The 18,351-nt window shown below is 43.4% G+C and overlaps 1 long non-coding RNA gene across 1 annotated transcript in view; it reads left to right on the top strand.

The window, feature by feature from the left end:
- LOC144819884 (uncharacterized) overlaps positions 1-18,351 on the top strand; it is a 207,845-nt gene that overhangs the window by 95,101 nt on the left and 94,393 nt on the right. The window contains exon 3 of the long non-coding RNA XR_013607607.1: positions 4,344-4,454. This is a non-coding gene — a long non-coding RNA (uncharacterized LOC144819884). The remainder of the gene's footprint in view (positions 1-4,343; positions 4,455-18,351) is intronic.

Below are 18,351 nucleotides of genomic sequence, written 5' to 3'. Positions count from 1 at the left end.
GTTATGCTGTGATGCAAAGGACTGTGGTAGTGGGAGGGATTCATTTTATACTCCAGGGATGGTGTTTGTGTGGTCCTTCCGCAGTCATGGTCCGTTTGGCGATGCATTGTTTCCGCGGCGGTCGAGGACGGTGGTGAGTTCCGTTGGAATGGTGGCGTTATCCTAATCGCGCGGCCAGACCCTCCGCAGGTATGGCGGCAGTTGGGCCTGTTCCCGCGGTCATGTTCGTACGCGGCGGAGGGTGTTTCTTTGGAACCGTCCGTTTATGGCGGTCTTTGGTGTGCTCCGTCCGCCGCAGACGGTGTTTGTTATGATCCGTCCGCCGCGGTCGGAGTTTCTTGTCATAAATATCCTAATCGCAACCGCGGATTCTCCGCGGTGCGGTCGGGAGTGATTTTGCCGTGACCATGGTGGACGGGACACATTTCCGTCCGCCATCCCAATACGCCCCTAAGTTGGAAAAATAGAACAGTATTTAATAAATAAAACAAGACCAAAACACCAAAATTCCAATCAGTATAATCGGAGTAATGAATGTTTAAAGAGTAAACTGTAAAATAGCACCTAAAAGCACAAAGCGCCAACCATGGCTATCAGGTCAAAATCAGAAGTTCAGGCAGACCATGATGGAGCACAGGTCAGATAAAGTCCCAGATTAGTCCTGCCAAAGGTTTACCTTCTCAAGTTTTTGTGCAAAGAGCCTCGTTACTGTTGGAGGTGGTCGGGAGGAGCAAGGACAGCGGTTGTCAGCATGATGCAAAGAGCAGCTGAGCTTTACAGATGGGCAGGCTGGTGCTTCACGTTAGCCATCCCGCGCACAGAGTTTAATGCTGCTGTGCGAGGAGAAGGGCTGGTGGAGGCTCGCTCTGATTCTTGGTGCGAGCTGCAAGGTGTTAGTGCAAACAGGCTGTTTTGTGGTCACATAGAGCCTAATAGCCTGATATTAGTGTGTTGGGCAACACCAAGGGTCCAAGACCTGAGGGGTACCATTTGGGGGTAAGAAACACACTACAGCTGGGTCCAGGAGCTGGTTGGAAAGCCTTTTATGTCCTTGAGGCTCAGGTCAAGAGGCCACCAGACTAGCCCTTGTGGTCAGTCTGAGATCCTGAGTTCAAGAAGAAATCGCAGATCCAGTTCTTCTTCCGCAAGCAAGAGGGAAGCAGGCAGCAAGTCAGCACAGTAGGGCTGCTGTTCCTTTAGAGCAGCAGGCCAGTAGAGTGTCATTCCTTGTAACAGCACTGCAGTCCTTCTACCTGAGTATCCACAAGTCCGGAAGTGTACTGAAGTGGTTGTGTCTGAGGTAGAGTATTTATACCCAGCTGTGACTTTGAAGTGGGGTAAAGCTTCTAGAGGTTTGCCTTAGAAGTCTTCAAGCATCCTGCCTTCCCTACTGTGCCCTGCTCCAGGCTAAGTACAAGGGATATGCAGCTCTCAGTGGGGAGGCAGGAGGCAGTCAATTCAGGTATAAGGGGGGCTGTGTCCATTTCCTACCTCCCTCCCATCCATGATGGCCCATCCAGGCACACCTAAGCTCTTTATTGTGTGTGGCTGTCCAGGAGGAATACGTGTAGCTTAATTGGCAGCTGCATCCAGTCATGTGACAAGAGGCAGGCTACAGGCACTAAATAGCTAAGGCAAGAAAATGCCAAATTTCTGAAAGTCGCATTTTCAGAATTGTAATCTAAAATCTTAATTTGCCAAAAGGCAGGACTTTAGATTAGAATTCTAGAGACACCAAACATAAACTGGTTATCTCTTCCCATTTGGAAATTATACATATTTAATGTAATTAGGCAACTCCAATGTTAACCTATGTGAGGGATAGGCCTTTCCCTACCTCCACTTTCTCTGGGCTAAACAGTTATATTGCTCATCGAATATACCACTCTACCCTACTTTCTCAACCCTATTATGCCCTGTCCCTACCTCCACTTTCCGTGGGCTATACAGTTATATTGGTCATCGAATATACCACTCTACCCTACTTTGACAACCCTATTATGCTGTGTCCGACCTGCCACGATCCCCAAATGTTGCTAGCCAATCTTTACAGATTGTGTCTACCTCCGAACATGCCCTACTCCCAAGTTTTTGTTCTGAGATTTTAATGATATTATTTCTTCATATTAATTCACACTGACACAATTGAGACTATCGATTGTATTGCATGACGGACATATAGGGGCCGATTCCGATTCGGGAAAAACCGCTCTGAATAGCGGTTTGGAGCGTTTTTCCTGTACGAATAGTACCCTGCAACGTCCCCCGTATGTACGACGAAGTACGATTCGTACCAGGAGCCGTACACCGTACGAGTCGTACAGAGACCGTACGACTCTAATCTCCGTACGATTCTCCCTTGGAACCCGCTGTACGCGACATCTGTACGGTTCGCGGCTGGTTTTTACGACCCAGCAAGTACGATACGTGTTGAGTACGCACTGTACGACCCTTTTTCTGCGGGAGCTGAAAACAGCCGTAAAAGCAGAGTTCGCGCCGAAACAGGTAAGGAACGGCCCCCCCGGGTATGGTGCGTACCCCCCATGATCGCAGGGGTACGGTGCGTACCCCTGCGATCATGTGGTGTACGCACTGTACCCCTGCGATCATGGGGTGTACGGACCGTACGGTGTGTATGTGTTTGTGTGCTTTTCCGTACGACTCGCCCTTACCTGATGTGGACCGTACGAATCGCGGCCTCATACCCCGGTCCGGATCGTACTTGTAGGGTCGTACGGCATGTGTACGAGTCGTACGGCATGTGTACGAGTCGTACGGCATGTGTACGAGTCGTACGGTTCACGGTTTTAGCCTTGTAATACGTACGGACCGCGACGATTCGGACGGATTCACGGAATACGGATCGTACTATGCGACTCGGACGGACGGGTACAATTCGAACGGAGAGGGCTCCAGATACAAATCGTACGGACGTTTTTTTTCCCGAATCGGAATCAACCCCATAATGTTTAGGTGTCATATATATCTACCTGCATTTGTGAATCCTAACATTTTGGTTCTATTGTATTGTTCTGCTGTTTCATAATGCAAAATCCTAATAAAAACATTTTTTAATGGGAGAGATAGGCCTTGCAGTAGTGAAAAACAAATGTAAGGGTTTTTTACTACCAGGACACTTAAAACTTAAAATTACATGTCCAACTTTCTAGATACCTCTGGGCTGTCCAGCGTCTAAACTAGGGATGACTTATATATATTAAAATGGAATGGTTGGGCCTGGCAAAAGGTTTATTTAGCCAGGTCGAGATGGCAGCTTAAAACTGCACACAGGCTCTGCAATGGCAGACCCAAAACATTGTTGAAGGGTTACTTAAGTGGGTGGCACAATCAGTGCTGTAGGCCCACTAGTAGCTCATCACCACCCCCTTTTCTGAATCGTAGGCCCACTAGTAGCATTTCATTTACAAGCCTTAAGCACATATAGTACCACTTTACAAGGGACCTATAAGTAAATTAAGTATGCCAATTGGAGACAAGCCAATATTACCATGTTTTAAGGAATGAGCACAAGCAATTTAGCAAGGGTTACCAGTGGTAAAGTGTGCAGAGTCCTAAGGCCAGAAAAAACGAGATCAGACAAAATGGAGGAGGAAGGCAAAAAGTTTGGGGAAAGACCACCCGAATGCTGACAGGTCTAACAATAATCTCTTGCACAGCTGATGTGGAACTACACCTTTTTTGGAATTACATTTGGGCACCTTCAGCTAATTGTTTATAACTATAGGCTAGTGAATATATGTAGAAGGCTCCCACCCTTTTCTATGACTATCTCAATATCATAACATAGACATGCGCAAAACACCCTTTGAGCACACACTTTCAATTAAAAAACAAATTAAAGTCAACCTGATAAATACATTCTTTCATTCTATGAAAGCTCAATTTGTCAATGCTATCACTGCAGATGTCTGTGGGTAAACAATCGAAGAACTGAATCCTGCTTGGTGCACTGGGAATAGTGACTTGTAGTTATAGTGCTACAAGGTCCCAGACTGCGTCTGAAAGCACTGTGAATATGGAAGTCGTTATTCTAAAGTTATATTGCATACAGAATAAGATAGGCTGCCAAAAATGTGTAAAACGATTTTGTATTTAAGATAAAACAAGTGCTTCATATATATCACACTGCACAAGGAGACACTCCAGAATTCAGCTGATAACGCCATTACATTACCTTCCAAAAGGAATATGCCTCTCAGAAAGAGTGAATCTTTGTCACCATGAAGACACAAAACACTCCTTCAATTAAATCCATATATTGATTGGCAGGCAGCCTTTACATTTGCTGATTAACCAATTGCACACATTTACATTTCTTGCAGGGACCCTGCCGAGAAGGCTTGTTTCATCTTTCTGTGTCTGTCTCTACCTTGGCTTCACAGAACAGGCGACCTGCCACCCTTCCCTCTCAGCTTGAAGGTCTGCATTAAAAGGTATGAGAACTATTATTGTAAAATCAACAAGCATTTGCAATGCAATCGGTCTCACATTTGCAAGAGGTAAAGCTACTGGCGTTGTAAATGACAATGCATTTTACAAATGTATTTTGGTTTGGCGTGGACTGGAAGTATGTGGTTTGGAGTGGAATTATGTAGGTTGAATTGTAATTGTTAGTTGTGAAATTGTGGGGGGTGAAATTATGTGGTGTGTAGTGTATTTGTGTAGTGGAATTATGTCGTATGGTGAATAGATAGGGGTAAGAGCTGCAAATTACAGATAGAAAGGAAGATAGAAAGGGATAGGTAGTTTGTGCACGATGTGGCTAATGAGCTCCAGACTGGGAGCAGAAAGAGGGTGTGAGAAAGAAAGAAATAAGGGGAGAGCAGGCCATAAACTCACAAAGAGGGTGCTCCTGTGTACTTAAAAGATACCCAAGAAGAGGAGGAGAGAGTGGGTTTGAGGGATGGAACTCTTGAAAAGGGATTAGAAAGAAACTGTGCTTGAAGACCTAAAGTGAACAAATATGAGAGAGATGGGAAGAGTGTATGAGAGAGAGGGACAAGTGGGAGGGGCACCCAGATGGGGGCATCCACAATCTCCACTTGTATTTACCAAGCATGGAATGGAACATAAAATATAACAAGGAGAGGAGACTGAGACATAATACGGAGTGGAGACAGAAACAAACAGGGAGAGAACAGAAACACACACAGATGAGCGACACGAGATAAGCAGGAAAAAAGGCAGAGCAAAACAGAAGAGTGTGAGAGATAGGTTGAGAAATTGTTAGAGTGTAGACAGACAGGACGAAAGAGAAAGTTACCCTAGGTTAGATGACGACGGGTTGTTGCAGGTAGGGCGAGGGGAGGAGAAGAGGCCAGTAGAGAATGGAGGACATGGGAGGTAGGGGATATGCCGAGGAAGGTATAACGTAGGAGATATGAATCACAACCAAGCGGAACCGCTTGTCCTCTGTGCACTGTTGCTTGTCCCTGTTGGGAAATTCGTAACTAAAGTTCATCAAATATGCTTTACCACATTCCACAAAAAGTTCAATTTTGGTTGTAATCAAGGTCTTTTACTAAACGTTGATTGTCCATCAGAACATTATTTAAATTCATAATATCCAGCGTACATGTACATTATATTCCTTTAGAAATCCAATATTTTTCACAATAAAGACTCAAATGCCCAATGCATTTCGGGCCCTGCGGCCCTTCGTCAGGGGCTGTATCTGAAAAACATAAAATAATACATTCACTGAACTGATCAAATCTCCAATGACATGGGTTGCAGTCAATAACATCCTCACAACTTATATAATAAGATCTCATACATCGATAATATATGAACTGAAATTCATATGTATGTTAAACAAATGAGAACACGTAATTTATAACATAATAGAAATCGTGGACTGTGTTCACTTGAAGAAGCACTCACTCGTGTGTAAAAAACAAACGAAGAAAAAGAAAAAGAAAAACGTCCTCGTTAAGCAAGACTGTCACCTGGTAAACTACTCCCTGACTATTAATTAAAGAAACCGGTCTTACTTTTTCGTGACAACATTGGAATGGAAAGTCAATGCATACGTGTCGGGAAACTGACCTTATACCCAGCAACACTATGTTTTCATAAAGGTATACGCTTCGGTTTCCAATTTACTGCGTGCCTGTAAAGCACATATGTAGGTAACTGCATTCTGTGAAATGAGAACCTAATGAAAATGTAAAAAAACGAGAAAGGAACGAATCACCAACCTGTCTTTAAAAGGACTATCCCACGGGGTCAATTTCACCCTTAAGATGAAGTAATGTCCATGCTATGCAAACGCGACATGTAGTGCTGTTCTCTCTAAAGAAAACAACAGAAATAGGGGTTCAACGTGCGTGGGTGCCTTAGTTAGTTAGTGGCGAACCCGCCCGCCCAAAGGAAGTGGCCCGCCATACCTTGCTCAAAGTCGAAAGGATTCCCGTAACTCGAGGACGGAGCCACTCGAAGTGGTAAAAGACGCCCAGTGTAAACAACGCTCTCTCACGCATGCGTGTTAAAGGGAGATCAATGGATGTAGAGAGAGGACTTACTCAATTATGAGGGGCTCCATACTAACGAAAAAGGCACGCCATATTAAAGCGTGTCAGGGGTAAACCCTGATACTCACAGTCAATGAAACGCAACAAAAATGTGAAAAATAAATAAAGTGGTGTGCGAAAAAAAGATGATAATAAAATGGTGTTGAAAAAATAATAGTTATGAAAAGATAAACCTAGCACAACTCACCAGAAATAAAAAACAACTTACAATCCTCATCAGTGATAAAACATGATCACATCTGTAAATACATATTTGAACTCGGGTCTGCATGTTTTCAACAATGGTACAGCAATTACAAATAACATCCTAGATCAACTCTGTCATTGATCCCCTTGGGATCCTGGGTATCTAAACGTTTTATCCAAAATACTTCCTTCTGAAGTAAACATTTGGTGATGTTTTTCCCGGGTGTGGGGACCACCACTTCAAGAACCTGAAACTTTACTTGAGCAATAGAATGTCTGTTTAACTCCCAATGTACTGCCAAACTGCTGTTTGGATTCTTGTTGCGGATTGTACTTTTATGTTCAGAAATACGTGTTTTTACTTTACGTATTTTATTGCGTAAATTACGTTCATGGTGTTGCAGTCTGCATTGTGTTTGGTGATGATGGTTTTAATTATATGAAAAAATACTCAATGCGTGCTACTGAGGTTCGCGCAATGTCCCAAACCTATTTTTCCTATAAAAGATCTCAGAACATTAAGGAGTTATTGAAACACAAACCGCGAGATATTCAAACAACATACAGAGGAACAAGAAAATGTCAAAACTGTGTTCAGTGCAATAACGTCATGGTGACCAACATAGTCAAGCATCCCCACACTGGGGAAACCATCATCACCAAACACAATGCAGACTGCAACACCATGAACGTAATTTACGCAATAAAATTCCCCTGTGGTCTATTGTACGAAGGCAAAACGGAACGCAAAGTAAAAACACGTATTTCTGAACATAAAAGTACAATCCGCAACAAGAATCCAAACAGCAGTTTGGCAGTACATTGGGAGTTAAACAGACATTCTATTGCTCAAGTAAAGTTTCAGGTTCTTGAAGTGGTGGTCCCCACACCCGGGAAAAACATCACCAAATGTTTACTTCAGAAGGAAGTATTTTGGATAAAACGTTTAGATACCCAGGATCCCAAGGGGATCAATGACAGAGTTGATCTAGGATGTTATTTGTAATTGCTGTACCATTGTTGAAAACATGCAGACCCGAGTTCAAATATGTATTTACAGATGTGATCATGTTTTATCACTGATGAGGATTGTAAGTTGTTTTTTATTTCTGGTGAGTTGTGCTAGGTTTATCTTTTCATAACTATTATTTTTTCAACACCATTTTATTATCATCTTTTTTTCGCACACCACTTTATTTATTTTTCACATTTTTGTTGCGTTTCATTGACTGTGAGTATCAGGGTTTATCCCCGACACGCTTTAATATGGCGTGCCGCTTTCGTTAGTATGGAGCCCCTCATAATTGAGTAAGTCCTCTCTCTACATCCATTGATCTCCCTTTAACACGCATGCGTGAGAGAGCGTTGTTTACACTGGGCGTCTTTTACCACTTCGAGCGGCTCCGTCCTCGAGTTACGGGAATCCTTTCGACTTTGAGCCAGGTATGGCGGGCCACTTCCTTTGGGCGGGCGGGTTCGCCACTAACTAACTAAGGCACCCACGCACGTTGAACCCCTATTTCTGTTGTTTTCTTTAGAGAGAACAGCACTACATGTCGCGTTTGCATAGCATGGACATTACTTCATCTTAAGGGTGAAATTGACCCCGTGGGATAGTCCGTTTAAAGACAGGTTGGTGATTCGTTCCTTTCTCGTTTTTTTACATTTTCATTAGGTTCTCATTTCACAGAATACAGTTACCTACATATGTGCTTTACAGGCACGCAGTAAATTGGAAACCGAAGCGTATATCTTTATGAAAACATAGTGTTGCTGGGTTTAAGGTCAGTTTCGCGACACGTATGCATTGACTTTCCATTCCAATGTTGTCACGAAAAAGTAAGACCGGTTTCTTTCATTAATAGTCAGGGAGTAGTTTACCAGGTGACAGCCTTGCTTAACGAGGACGTTTTTCTTTTTCTTTTTCTTCGTTTGTTTTTTACACACGAGTGAGTGTTTCTTCAAGTGAACACAGTCCACGATTTCTATTATGTTATAAATTACGTGTTCTCATTTGTTAAACATACATATGAATTTCAGTTCATATATTATCGATGTATGAGATCTTATTATACAAGTTGTGAGGATGTTATTGACTGCAACGAATGTCATTGGAGATTTGATCAGTTTAGTGAATGTATTATTTTATGTTTTTCAGATACAGCCCCTGACGAAGGGCCACAGGGCCTGAAATGAATTGGGCATTTGTGTCTTTATTGTGAAAAATATTGGATTTCTAAAGGAATATAATGTACATGTACACTAGATATTATGAATTTAAATAATGTTCTGATGGACAATCAACGTTTAGTAAAAGACCTTGATTACAACCAAAATTGAACTTTTTGTGGAATGTGTTAAAGCATATTTTATGAACTTTAGTTACGAATTTCCCAACAGGGACAAGCAACAGTGCACAGAGGACAAGCGGTTCCGCTTGGTTGTGATTCATGTTTCAGGCGCAATTGGGACATTGCACGAACCTCAGTAGCACGCATTGAGTATTTTTTCATATAATTGATAAAAAGTGAAGTAACTTAGGAGTGCCCTTCCCTAAATCATTTTTATAACGTAGGAGATAAACACAGTGAGGGAGAGACAGCGAGGCCCAAGAGTGACAGTCCCCACGAGACAAAGCCAAATCAGAAGAGAGATAGATGAGATAAGGCCATGCAGAAAAGAAAAATGGGCGTTAAAGGTGGCAGGAGTGAGGCTAACTAAATATATATAAAGGGGAGGCATGAAGGAAGAGGCGCAGGCAGGTAAAGAGTTATGGAAACCTAGCTTGAGAGAAAGCCTGGTAGGCAGGAGTGGGAGGGAAACATGAGGAGGAGGGCCATTACAGTCATACAAAGGAGAGGGACAGATTGGAGGAGAGGCGTGAGGAATGCCCTTAAGTGGGTTTGGGGGTCAGGTAGAGTGAGAGAGTGAGCCTGCAGGGAAGAGGAGAAAGGGAAGGGCATGCCTGTGGGAGAAAGAGAGTAAACATTGACTGGCATAGATGTGATAGACAAGTGCGCACCTAGAGTGAGAGGGAGCGAGAGGGGGGGGAAGTTTGTTGAGAAGTATGTAGAACAAGAGCAAAGAGAGTCATACTTAAAGTTAAAGAGAGGCACACTCACATGCTAATAGTGAGGTGTTTATAGATAGGCAGAGTGCGAACAGGAAAAGAACAGGCCGGGTGTGTCGGTAGGCCCTGCAGGAGTTAGTTTTGCCGTCAGAGTCCTCCGACCCTAATCCTACGAGGTGCTCAACAGCAGCACCCAACACAACCTGCTTACCGTTCACAGTGAGTCAGCATGTCCAATGTTCCTCTGATTAGGTATTTCCAGCTTGGAGAGGCAGTGTCAGCGTTACATTAAATAGAACCAATACTGCCATGGCTACGCTGTGATACCCACCTCAAATTGTGAATTCCTGTGAGGGCCCTTGACCTCTGACAAAAATGCATATCAATCCAACTCTCCACAGAAAATTCTCTGCAGGAAAGAGGAAGCAGGACACCAGCTAAAGCACACTAATGTAATCGTGCACAGAAAGACAATGACGCGTTTCAGCTTTACTCAAGTGTTTGTCAAGTAGGTATAATGCGCGTAAGGATCCTTAAAAATAAACATAATGTTTATAGACTTAGAGATGTACGGTCCCAATTGTGTAAACCATTTTGTAAAGACAGTGCAAACATTTACAGTGGTTCAGCAAAGCTTGATACATGAGTCTGAAGTAGAACTGGGGGTATACTCACTGACAGCGCAGCATGTTAGAAGGTGAAGAGACAAGTCGCCATGACTAGCTGAATTTAAAATCCCCATGTGGGTGGAGAAACTAGACTTATGGCACAGTCATAGAATGACTAGGCAAAGTGTCCATTTTAGTAGGAGTATGATGTGCTGTGACTATGGTTAACACTACAATTGTGCCTTTCTGAAAATACACATAATTGGCAAATACTTTAGGAGTCTCAAATGTATTCAAAAATATATAAATTGAAAAATGTAGGACTATTATTTGTGGGCGAATGTTAATGGCTCAAGCACCTTAGTCTCCAAATCTGTCTTTGTGCGTCTGTCATGATGATATCCATTCAGGTAAATAACTTACAATATATTAGTCTAAGTTTTGGGACACCAAGCCCACCTAGTTTTCCCAGTTTTCTACCCACTGTAGATTCGTAGCCTCTAATAATTCAACACCTCTCTGTTTGCTCTGACAATACTAATACATATAAACAAAGGAGGGTGTGTAAGTTTGTTCGTGTGTGTGCATTTTTCACCCATGCTATGAGGACCTCAGTGTTCATAAACCCTGTGTGTATGTGTGTGAGAAGAGGAGGAGGACCCATCTATTCAGTCCATTTTCTTGCAGGCACAAGTCATGTCTTTGCCTTTGCACGCTGATAACATCATAGAGGATGCCGCAATAGATAAACAAGATTGTGCATATATCTTAATGATACACAAACACCACCAGACTCATCTAATATTTCAAATGCCCTGTCTACCTTAACCTTGTAGACCATGCTTAAGGGGACATTTAGAACCTGGTAGGCAGTCAGCACATCTGCCAGGAGGGATAAGCACATTGCCTCTGCCACTTGGGCAGAAGTCTATCCACCCTATTTAGAGATCCCCATCTGCCTGTCTCAGATTTATGTGCTGTGAGGGAAGCCATAACAAACTGTACAAATGTCCTAGGAGGAATCATTTAACATTATTTTCAAATTTAGTAACGTCACTTATGTGAACATATTTCAAATAGAACAGGAAAGTCTCAAAATCTTTTGATACAAAAATGTTTTTTAATCCAATTGCAAAGTAATTAATCAGTATTCGAAATCCTTATCTGGCAACAAAAAATCTACTGAATTTGTCTACATTTCTCCCAGTAGCAACCATACATCTTTTGTTTGTTATAAATATGGGTTAACAATACACCATATTCCAAACTTAAACAGATCAGTTTCACATTGTCTTTGAATATACCATACAGTGTATGGTATATAACAAAAAGATGTAGTATTGTCGACGTTTCGGTCTCTTAACAGTCTAATTGATCCCCGAGACCATCTTCAGGACGGCAATGTTGCACAAAGAATCTAGTGTAATACAAATATAACATACTATGTAAAAGGAGAGACCCAACCTGAATTTAGTATATACATATCACTTCTGCTTACACCTAAAGAGCACCAATAAAACAAATACACACCCGTGTCAATGTGTACCAGTCCTTAAGACGCAACCCAGTGTTATCTTACATAAAAGTGAGACAATGAAGCAAATCAAACCACTAACTAGCTCCATATGCACAAAACTCGTTGTAATTCTATTCATGCCTGAAAACACCACGTGGCACTCTTACTGAAATGTCTATACCACCAACGGGTTATAGACAACCTGAGAATATCAGTCTTCTTACCTCTGAAGAACTCTAGCCAATCTGTAAGGACAAGAGGAAAAAAGATCTCATCCTCTATTCTACTCATAACCAGGAACGGCACAGTTTAAACATTATTAAGATGTCAATGGTACTTACGAATGAGCCGTATTTCATTTGTTCTTTCACAAAATAAATCAAATACCTGCCAAAATCAAAATACTCTGTAAGTTATCGAGGTTGCTGCACAGAATAACCACATGAATCTAAATGCGCTCGCAAATAGACCCAGCTGTACCCTAAGTACTCTCTTTGACAACAAGAATCAGCGTTTCTCTATTCTTCTCTCATCTCCCAGTCCGAGTATCGCGACGCCGGCACTGACGACCTTTGACATCAGGCGTCATGCCGTCTGAGTCACGTGCCATGGAAGCCATGGCAGTGACACCCCCTTCAGAGCACTGAAGCTTGCTGAGAGGGCCCAACCTTTAAAGAACCACTGTACATTACTGTGTAAACCACCACCATCATGTTTCGGGCAGGGGAAATGAGTGATGATGACCCGTCCCTCAATAGGGTGTGATGACCATCATTGGAACTTGATGGTCTCTTGATGGATGGATCTCCAGGTCAGAGGTTTGCACCAGCTGAGCCAGTGGTGTAAACATGGTCCTTTCGCCAACTCCAAATAGAGTGGGAGAATGGAATGCTTGATGGGCGGAAGCATTACAAAGTTACTGCGTTGCACCAGCTCTGCTAAACTCTAATTGAGGCCTTCGCTTCACCTCTGCTCCTGGTGCTAACAAGCTGCCAGCAGGTTGTATATAGTACTAAAGAAAACACCAAAAATAATCTGATAAATAGCAATCCACTGTTCTTTAGAGAGTAGAACAGGCTTGAGGGTAGGTTAGGCAGATCCAGTTGGAATCAGGGGAAGTGAAACAGAGTTAAATGAATGTAAAAAATATACAACTTACATTTAGCAAAACATAAACATATATGTATGCACACATCATGCTTTGGAAGCACTGCACAAATGTCTAAAGTTCATGCATTACAAATTGTTTATTAATGCTAGTAAGAACTCTTGTATTTAAAATTCAATTTCTCTGGTCTATAACTCCTCATGGGCTCTTTTTCCAGGCAGTCTCAATTGTCATCAATCTGCCCTGTGCCAAAATGACTGTTCCCCCTTCCAAGTAGTTTGTGAAAATGTCGCCTATATTTTCTATGAGATGATCAAGGGCAGTCATGATTTTATTGCCCAGCATCTAGTTTCATTGAGTCTGATGCAGGTAGAGTACAATTCTTTAACCTTGTTTGTCACTTTTCTCACAGCTCTCCCAATGATTAAGGACGAAGCAGAGGTATCCTTATTGCTTACCTCCCTAAAGTTGGGCTCCACAGATGATGTAAATCAAGACTCTAAAATATTTATCTTCCATTGTTACACATGCTTTTACCTTCATCCATAACACCAGTTTTCATCTTGCACTGTGCCTAGTGGATGGAAGAAATGGGTTGTCCAACCCCTTTTAAAAAAGTCATCCTTAGACCCCAGGGCAGATGCTAACTATAGGCTTATTTTTCTTTTCCCAACAGTCACTAGAATTGTTGAGAAGTTCTAGCGCACATGCTTTCTAAACATCTTGAAGAGCACCAGTTATTAGATGCTAGCTGGATGAATTTAAGGCCTGGTTTAGGTACTGACACTGGCTCTTATTTCCAAATAAAGCGGCCCATTTGGATGGCGGGCGGATCGTCCACACCGGGCTGGCGGTAGCCACCGCCGGCCCGGCCGGGGCGATCCGTCCACCATCCTGCCATGAATGACCCCCGCCACATTAGGATGGTTGGGGGGTCCACAGTGGACGGAAAGACCGTCCACCGCTTTTCAGCCGGTCGACTCGTCGACCGGGCGGAAAACCTGTATAATATGGTGGCGGTGTCTGCAAGACACTGCCATCCATATTATTATGTGGGCTGTGAGCAGCCTTTCCATGGCGGCATTGCCGTCTGCCAACCTGCCATGAATGACACCCGCCACATTAGGATGGCTGGGGGGTCCACGGCAGACGGAAAGACCGCCTGCCGCTTTTCAGCCGGTTGAATCGTCGACCGGGTGGAAAACCTGTATAATATGGTGGCGGTGTCTGCAAGACACCGCCATCCATATTATGATGCGGGCGCTGAGCAGCCTTTCCATGGTGGTGTTGCAGCCATGGAAAGGCTTGCGGTCTTTGCTGTTGGGGGGTGCGGGTGCACATTGGGGGGTACCTACAACATGAATTTTAAACATTGCGTTGGGTGCTGCTTACAGCACCACCCGCCGCAATGTTAAAAATGCGGGATGCGCCCGCCAGTGTGGCTGGCGCATCCTAATTGGAATGGTAGGAACGCCGCGGCATGGGCGGTCGGTCCTGTGCCCCGATGCGGTGGTGGGGTCATAATAGGGCCCAAAGAATCTTGAAGTAAAAACGTATGAATATTCTTTGCCACATTATAGCTTGTTTTGTTAATGCTATCATTAATTCTAGATTGAACTATGCCAATGCTTGCTACATTGGCATTCATGAATCTGCTATCTACAAGCTTCCAGGTGTTCAGGATATGACAGCTTATTTGTTGTGAATTTCAGGAAATTTGATAAATTATCCAACGCTTGCCATAAGTAGCACTATTATCAAATATTGGGCAAGCTGCTTCTGTCTTTTGTTCCAAGTCTAAGCAATCTCTTCATTAGAAATATTCAGCGGTGGGTGGGGCAGATTGGGAATGTATATGGAGAATATGGTCATTCTTTTCAAATGAATTATGGAGTAATTTGTAACAAATGTTGCATTTCATAACGCACATTGCCCCTTCAGGACTTAAGAACAACATTGCCATGTTATGCCATTGTTGTGATGGGGGCTTCGTAACAGAATTAAAAGCAGGGTTGTTGTTATTATAACACATACTATTTGTGTTTCTTTTGGAGTAACATCTTTGCAGGACACTACTCATCAGCCACCCATTCTTTGAGCCGGTACTTAATTTGAGCTGGTGGTTACCGGGTGGGGGCACCGGCACACATTTTTGTGAACCTCGATTACTGAGTTCAAGAGAAGAAAAACACACAGATTAGAAAGAGTGAGGAAGATGGCTAAAACGGTCACAAAGAAAGAAAGCAGGAACTGCAAGAATGAGAAAAAAGGGCATGGAGTGTCTGGCAGTGAATTAAAGACTATCAGCTTTGGAATTGGGTGCGCTGATGTTTAATTATACCAACACCAGCTTCTGAACAGAGTTTCAGGCACCAGCACTCCTTCTTTCACAAATGAAGTACTGTTATGTGCGATGGAGCTTTAAGGAATGTTTGTATCTTTTGCATGATAGAACATCATATGTTGCAAAGTTATTTCAAGAGAACTATAATTATTGCCAGTTGTAGGCTTGGTTGCTTTCTGCAGGGATGTAGCCCAGGCATCTTACATGCGAACTGCTCAATGTAGGGTGCTAACACCAGCTATTTTTTGCATTTAGATTAGCACAGATTTCTGGCAGAGTAATTAGCAGTGGTAAATTTTACCAACTAGAAGATGCATTAGGAATCAAACTGGAGACTTGCCAGTCACACATCCCGTAAATCAGGCATGTTAACCACTAAACTCAATATTCTGAGACCTGTACATGTGTGTGGCCTCAAACAAGCATATGTTGCAACGTCCTGAGCTGACTGAAAACATACCATTGATCAAGAGTCAACTCTTAAGATGGAATTAAAAAAAAATCTTGACAGAAGGACTTTGTATTTGCTTGGGGACAAACAGGGGTGGTATGTTTGTATGTTTTTGGCATATGGATTTAAAATGCCCAATGCACACACCTGGTCCTACTTAGGGGCATATCAGCAAGGGCCTACGATAATTATCGCTCAGTGCTTTTAGCGCGAGGATAATTTTCGCAGGCGAATGCTGGATTCTATTGCAGCGATAGCATGCTATCAGTAACGCTTATCTCCCAAGCAATAGGAATCCATGCGTTAGCTGGAAAACAGTGTGAATATCGCTGGAAATCCAGGGATAATTGCACTGCTGCCAGCGATACCTTGCTGATTTGGCAGGGTGGTCTTAGCCATGTAATCCACCTCCTATTGGATTACATGGCTAAATTAGATTACAAGCAGGTGTAAGGAAAGTAGCGACAGCTGTGGTTAGCGCTCCTTTTCTTATTGCTCTGCTTGTTTGCGTGCAGTTTGATAATTGGAGAAATGTCGGTTAGCGACATTTCTCCAGTTATTTTGGCACGGAACACCCACTTTGCATCTCATTACAGATGCAAAGCTGGGCATTGTTGTAAGGGGCGCTAAATCAGCAAAACAGCGATAGCGTGTCTTTGCTGATAAGGCGATGAAATTATCGCTGCTTTTCGCCCGAAAATGGACACAAAAGCGGCGATAATGTCATAGCGCTGCCTTGCTGATATGCCCCTTTGTTCTTGGTTAATTGTCAAGATCTCCCTTGTGTGGAATGGTTTTCTCTGATTCATTTTGAGAAAGAGATCTTACCGGCCCTTTCGATAAATCTATGGTCTTGCAGTATCTATTGCAGAGAGTTGTTTCTATGGTCAACAAATTCAAGGTTGCAGCTGATACTTTTAATCTCTGCCTGCTCCCCTTTATATCACAAGATGGTCGATTTCATGTTCACCTTGATTTTTCTAAATCTGGCTCAGACCAGGGTTTCAAATCTAAAAGCTAAGTTATTGTAGCAGTTGTCAAGGAAGACATCAGCTTCTGCGGCATTCGAATAGTTCATTTTAAGAGCTCTGTAGGTGGCCTCAAGCTCCTCAGTGGTAAATGCTCTAAAAAGGTCTAATGTGGCTGTGTGGTAAATCTCCTGCTGTAGAAGACGGACCGCACAACAGTTTATCGAGGAGGAAGGTAATCAAGGTCTGATAAGCCAGGATCTGCAGTCAGCTTTTTATTTCCAGGTGGAGTGACACAGCTTATAAATGGAGAAATTGCACGAGTATGACTGTTTTAGCCACTGTCTTCTAGATGAAGATCTGCCTAATAAATTCATTTAAGGATGCTTGGTTATGCACCCAAGTGGGATTGAAGAGTTTATCATTGCTGCAGTGAATGAGTGCTTAGTGATTATTATTACAAAACATGCAACCACATTCTTGAATAAAGTGTGCACATTGTCAATTAGTTCCTTGCGGGTTAGTGTAGCAGTATAAATGATTCTATGTCAGGACCGGAGGCTTCAGATTATGCTTTTGTACCTTCTTCGCTGTTTTATTACAAAAGTCACAGCAGCCAAAAACAAACCAAATAACAACAGCCCTACCTTAGAACAAAGGATATGGGCAAAACAGAAAACAATGTCCATCGACTACAACTCCCATGAGTACTACTAGGCAGTCCATATTATAGTCCCTTCTCAGTCTCCACTGTAGTTAGACAGCACGTCCCCTTCATGACCACTCCCTCTTTCTTCGCTGCTTCACAGCCAGTTAAGTGGTTTTTCTGCCCTCTCTCCTCATTTCTGTTGTATTTGGGGTTTGTTGGGATTTTAATTGGTAATGATTGTGTATTGATATATTGTGGGGCTTTGCTGTGTGCTCCGTTTTCCTTTACAGAGCCCAGTTCGGTCGCGGGAGCCTTTTTTGCTCCTACGCGACTTTGCCCTTATTTCGGCCGCCTCCGGCCACTAGAGGGTTCTGTTGCGTCTCGTTCTCCTCGGCGCGGTTTTCCGTTGGGGAATCGCGCTGAGGAGAACGTTTCTGTCAAGTGCTCCCTGTCGCCTCACCCTGACGCTCGGCTGAGCCTGTATTGCCCCACATATAATTCCTACGCCCCGGTGGGGGTCTGTATAGCGGCGTGACCGCGTTGCCGCCTGCGGGCGTTCAAGGGCACTCAGTGTGGGTTCTGCTTCCATTCACGAGCCTAGCGCGCTGGGAGGTGACTGAGGCCCAGTCCTTTCAGGAGGGCCTGCGCGCTAGTGGGGTGAGTGCCCCCCAGAATTCCCGGTTCCACTGGGCACCTAATTTAAGCAGCAGTGCTCTGCCCACATATTTCTTCTGGTTCTAAGCAGCGGTCCTATTCCCCAGGTTGACCCCTGCCCATTTTTCATTCGTAAAGAGTCCTTAGGTTGGTGCTGGTCAGCTAGGGATGATGGGGGACGAATACTACGAGGAGGAGGAGTCGCAGGGCTACCTCAACGACGACGAGTTCTACCAAGCTGTA

The sequence above is a fragment of the Lissotriton helveticus genome, chromosome 2_1 (assembly GCF_964261635.1).
Source record: "Lissotriton helveticus chromosome 2_1, aLisHel1.1, whole genome shotgun sequence".
Taxonomy (NCBI): Eukaryota; Metazoa; Chordata; class Amphibia; order Caudata; family Salamandridae; genus Lissotriton; species Lissotriton helveticus.
Note: the sequence above shows the minus strand (reverse complement) of the source record. Positions and strands in the feature narration are given on the sequence as shown.